Here is a 5,697-nt window from a genome sequence, read left to right on the forward strand (position 1 = left end):
GGTAACACCCAGCTGAGGAGCGGGTTGGGCCGGTTCTGTGGTCGAGGTAGGCGGCGATGGAGCAGATGACGCCGTAGGCAATGGCTCCATGGGTGACGCGGCGATATCGGGCGCCACAGTCGAGGACCCAACAGAGCCTGGACTGGGAGCTGAAGGCGGCGAGGACGGCCCAGGTGAGGATGGACCGCCCGAAGTGGGCCGCACAGGCGAGGCCTGGTCTGCACGATTCCCGTCGGTGGCATGCATGCGATCGACGTGATCAACATGATCGACGTGAGCTGTGATACGTCTCCGACGTATCGATAATTTCTTATGTTCTATGCCATATTATTGATGATACCTACATGTTTTATGCACACTTTATGTCATATTCGTGCATTTTCTGGAACTAACCTATTAACAAGATGCCGAAGTGCCGCTTCGTTGTTTTCGCTGTTTTTGGTTTCGGAAATCCTAGTAACGAAATATTCTCGGAATTGGACGAAATCAAGACCCGGGGGCCTATTTCGCCACGAACCTTCCGAAGACCGAAGAGCATACGAAGTGGGGCCACGAGGTGGCCAAACCACAAGGCGGCGCGGCCAAGGGGGCCCGCGCCGCCCGTGGTGTGGGCCCCTCGTCGCCCGCCCGACTCCGCCCTTCCGCCTACTTAAAGCCTCCGTCGCGAAACCCCCGATGCGAAAAACCACGATACGGAAAACCTTACCGAGACGCCGCCGCCGCCGATCCCATCTCGGGGGATTCGGAGATCTCCTCCGGCACCCTGCCGGAGAGGGGATTCATCTCCCGGAGGACTCTACACCGCCATGGTCGCCTCCGGAGTGATGAGTGAGTAGTTCACCCCTGGACTATGGGTCCATAGCAGTAGCTAGATGGTTGTCTTCTCCTCATTGTGCTTCATTGTTGGATCTTGTGAGCTGCCTAACATGATCAAGATCATCTATCTCGTAATACTCTATGTTGTGTTTGTCGGGATCCGATGGATAGAGAATACCATGTTATGTTAATTATCAAGTTATTGCATATGTGTTGTTTATGATCTTGCATGCTCTCCGTTATTAGTAGAGGCTCGGCCAAGTTGATGCTAGTAACTCCAAGAGGGAGTATTTATGCTCGATAGTGGGTTCATGCCTCGCATTGACACCGGGACAGAGTGACAGAAAGTTCTAAGGTTGTGTTGTCTTGTTGCCACTAGGGATAAAACATTGATGCTATGTCCGAGGATGTAGTTATTGATTACATTACGCACCATACTTAATGCAATTGTCTGTTGCTTTGCAACTTAATACTGGAAGGGGTTCGGACGATAACGTGAAGGTGGACTTTTTAGGCATAGATGCAGTTGGATGGCGGTCCATGTACTTTGTCGTAATGCCCAATTAAATCTCACTATACTTATCATGACATGTATGTGCATTGTTATGCTCTCTCTATTTGTCAATTGCCCGACTGTAATTTGTTCACCCAACATGCTTTTATCTTATGGGAGAGACACCTCTAGTGAACTCGTGGACCCCGGTCCATTCTTTTAATACTTGAAATACAAATCTGCTGCAATACTTGTTTTATTGTTTTCTCTCGCAAACAATCATCTTCCACACAATACGGTTAATCCTTTGTTACAGCAAGCCGGTGAGATTGACAACCTCACCTGTTTCGTTGGGGCAAAGTACTTTGGTTGTGTTGTGCAGGTTCCACGTTGGCGCCGGAATCCCGGTGTTGCGCCGCACTACATCCCGCCGCCATCAACCTTCAACGTGCTTCTTGGCTCCTCCTGGTTCGATAAACCTTGGTTTCTTTCTGAGGGAAAACTTGCTGCTGTGCGCATCATTCCTTCCTCTTGGGGTTGCCCAACGAACGTGTGAAAGACACGCCATCAAGCTGCAGCGGTAGGAGTAGATGGCGTGTCATCCAAAAGCTCTAGGCGAGCGCCGCGCCCCAAACCTGCACCATGGTTAGCCTAAAGCAATGGAGTATATGCTGCATCAACAAATTGGTCGGGATCGGGTAGAGAGGTGGATGACAACGGAGCGGTAGTCGGCGAGTTGGTTTGAGAGAAGGGAAAAGCTGTCTCATCAAAAACAAAGTCGCGCGATATGTAGATACGGTTTGTGGGAATATGGAGACACTTGTAACCCTTATGTAAGGCACTATAGCCAAGGAAGACGCACTGTTTAGAGCGAAATTGCAACTTGCGGTTATTGTATGGTCGAAGGTGTGGCCATCAAGCACAACCAAATACTTTAAGAAAGGTATAATCAGGAGTTTCGCCTAGAAGGCGTTCTAGAGGTGTTTGCATATCAATGACACGACTAGGTAGGCGATTAATCAGGAAGCAAGCTATAGTGAAAGCATCACTCCAAAATCTGTAAGGTGCACTAGCATGAGCCAGAAGAGTAAGACCGAGTCTCCACGATATGCCTATGTTTGCGTTCGAAGTCCCATTTTGTTGATGAGTATGAGGACACGAGACACGATGGGTAATGCCAATGTCAGCAAAAAACTGATTGAGACGATGGTATTCACCACCCCAATCACTCTGGACGTGTACGATTTTCCTACCAAGTAAGCGTTCAACATGTTGCTGAAACTGAAGGAAAATTTTAAAGACATCAGATTTATGTTTAAGTAGGTAAAGCCATGTAAAATGACTATATGAATCAATAAAGCTCACATAATACTGATGACCACTAACTGAAGTTTGAGCAGGTCCCCAAACATCTGAATATATTATTTCAAGAGGAGAAGTGGTTACACGAGTAGATAATGAAAAAGGCAACTGATGACTCTTGCCTTGCTGACAGACATCACAAACTACAGCTTTATTAACTGACATAGATGGAAGTTCATGACGATGTAAAATATGCTGAGCAATAGGAGTAGCTGGGTGTCCTAGGCGCGAGTGCCACTGTGAACGTGACACCTTGAGACTGCTGAAGGCTTGCTTTATTGAAGACACATCAAGATTATAGAGACCGCCACGACATCCACCTCTAAGAAGAACCTCCCTGGAAGCTAGGTCCTTAACAAGAAAGTACCAAGGATGAAATTCAAAGAAAACATTATTATCGATGGTAAAACGTTTGACCGAGAGTAAATTACGTGTAACAGAGGGAACATGGAGGATATCTTTTAGGTGTAGAGAATGAGATGATGTGGGTATTAGGGATTGACAAATATGTGTAATGCGCATACCTGTGCCATTGGCAGTTTGGACATTGTCCTTGCCATGATATTGCACCCTCATGGTCAGGTTGTTGAGGTCGTTGGTGAGGTGGTCCGTCGCAGCTGTATCCGCATACCATGCAGGGTCAACTGGGTAAGTCGATGTAGTACTAGTATGTGTGACCGAGAAAGCAGCGAGCCGGCGTTCCATGTTGCGACCGTCATTGCCAGCACCAAGGTAATCTCTCTTGTATCGAACAAAACAGCAGGAGGCGACATGGCCTAATTTTTCGCAGATTTGACACGTAGGGCGAGAGCCGCCACCACGCCCATGTCCTTGCTGTCCCTGACCACGACCACCACCTTGATATGCAGGTGCAGGCGTGGGCGCAGGTGCCGTATACAGACGGCCCTGTGCTGGTGAAGGTGAGCTTTGGCGCTAGTTGTTGGAGGGAGCACGCCCGCCGGAGGGGCGAGCGGTGTAGTTGGCGTGATGGTTGTCCACGCTGAGCTGAGCACGACGTGCCTCGACACGCTGCTCGGTATTCAGTAGCTGCGCATATACATCACACACATGAAGGGGATCATAAACTGGACTAGCGGAGATGCGATCTGCCAAAGCATCATAATCACTATCCAGGCCGGCGAGGAGAAAGGTATTGAACTCGTTCGGGCGGAGCGGTTGTCCGATAGATGACAGCACATCAGAGAGCCCCTTCACCTTGTTGAAGAACGCTGTGGCGTTGGGGTAGTCATGTTTCTTCACCTTGCCGAGCTTGGTCCGGATGTGCATAACCCGGGCGGTGGACTGGGATGGGAAGCTCGCCTCAAGTGTCTCCTAGGCTTGCCGCGAGGTGGGAACAAGCATCACCATACCGAGCACTCCCTCGGTGAGGGAAGAGACAAGACCAGATAGGATCGCCCTGATCATGTTGGTGCCACGGAGCGTACAACGGATTAGGTATGGTAGGGCTGACGCCACCTTCGGTGACCGTCGCGGGGTTGGCGATCTCAGCAGAAGGGCATGGTAGGCTGCCGTCGACGAACCCGAACAAGAGATTGGTCCTCAGGATCGGATCAACCTGGGTGCGCCAGTAGAGGTAATTGTCCGCAGTAAGGCGGATGGTAATCTTGTTGTCGAGGCAGATCGGCGCCGGAGGAATCCTTGACGCCATGGAGCCGTCCCTCGCCGATGTCAACGGAGTAGTGATGGACGGCGAGGCAGACAACGAGGCAGAGGTACGAGGACCGGTGACAGAGACGCCGGAGTAGGCCATCGCTCGACCAGTAGCGTTGCCGGCGACGGAGTAGATCGGCGGCTGTGGGGTAGATGCGGAAGACGTGTGCGCAGGTCTTATCTGCGCTCTGATACCATGAAAACTAGGGTAGATCGATATGAGTAGGAACTGTAACCTCTAGGGCCGGCTGGTATTGTATATATATATATATATGGGTAGTTACAGAGGGTTATACGGTCGGTTTGTACAAGACCTGACCGTATACATACATGTTAGTATTAGTCTAATATACATAGTTTATCAGCCATCGCCTCACCAACCTGAAAAAAAAAACAATAAAAAGCAACTTAAAAAAGAATGAAAACTCCCCAACGGCGAGAGGCCGTGGTCCGTTACACCTCTAAGGCCCCAAGGCCACCGGTGGCGAGAATGCTCCGGCGGCATTGCCGGCGAGGAGAACATAACCCTAGAATGGGTTTGTGGCAGCCGCCTCTCGCCTCTCCTTGCTCGGTTCTGGTATTCCGGTGAAGGTAACTTTGTGTGTTGTAGGTGTTGGGGGGATGACCCCCGGTATGCCAAAGGCATGCCAAACCGGATGGTTTGAGCCATCAAGATACCGGTTTAATGTTCGTACCGGAGCACAAAGATAAGAGGTTGGCTAAGTGAGGCTAAGCCGGTATCCCCTAGAGGGGTATGCCGGAACCGGGTAAAGAAGACACCGGGCTACCGGGAAGAAGAGCACGTCGGCAGGACTGGTCAAAGATTCTCTCCAGAGCTAGAAGACAAAGATGAGCTAAGCAAAGTAGCTTTAAACGAAGGGCTGACGATAAAGAGAAGGATGACGATGAAAGAAGCCGGAGGACGTCAGCACCCCTGATTAAAGAAGACCCCGGTGTCATCTATGATTAAAGTAACTTTGTAAAGTAGTTTGTCTAGTCAAAGATGCCATTAGGGTTTCTTGTCCTGTAAGCCACCCTCTCCCCTATATAAGGAGAGGGGGCAGCCCTCTTCACGGGCACGAACACATGTATTGAGAAACTTGTAACCTGTGAAGATCAATAAAGAAGATGATCTAGAGCGAGTTCTTCCTTATGTCTTTCTTCTTCAACCTCTAGCCCTGGCTAAGTTCTTGAGGAAACCATCCGGAAGTTCATCCCATCTAATCACAAACCCTCCCCCGAATCCTCTAGCGTCCATTCGGCCCCAACTTAAGCCATCCTATGGCATCTGTCTGTTCACCACGACGACAGTTGGCGCCCACCGTGGGGCATGAAGTGGCGCTTGCTGGAGTTCA

This window comes from Lolium rigidum, chromosome 5 (genome assembly GCF_022539505.1).
Source record: "Lolium rigidum isolate FL_2022 chromosome 5, APGP_CSIRO_Lrig_0.1, whole genome shotgun sequence".
NCBI lineage: Eukaryota > Viridiplantae > Streptophyta > Magnoliopsida > Poales > Poaceae > Lolium > Lolium rigidum.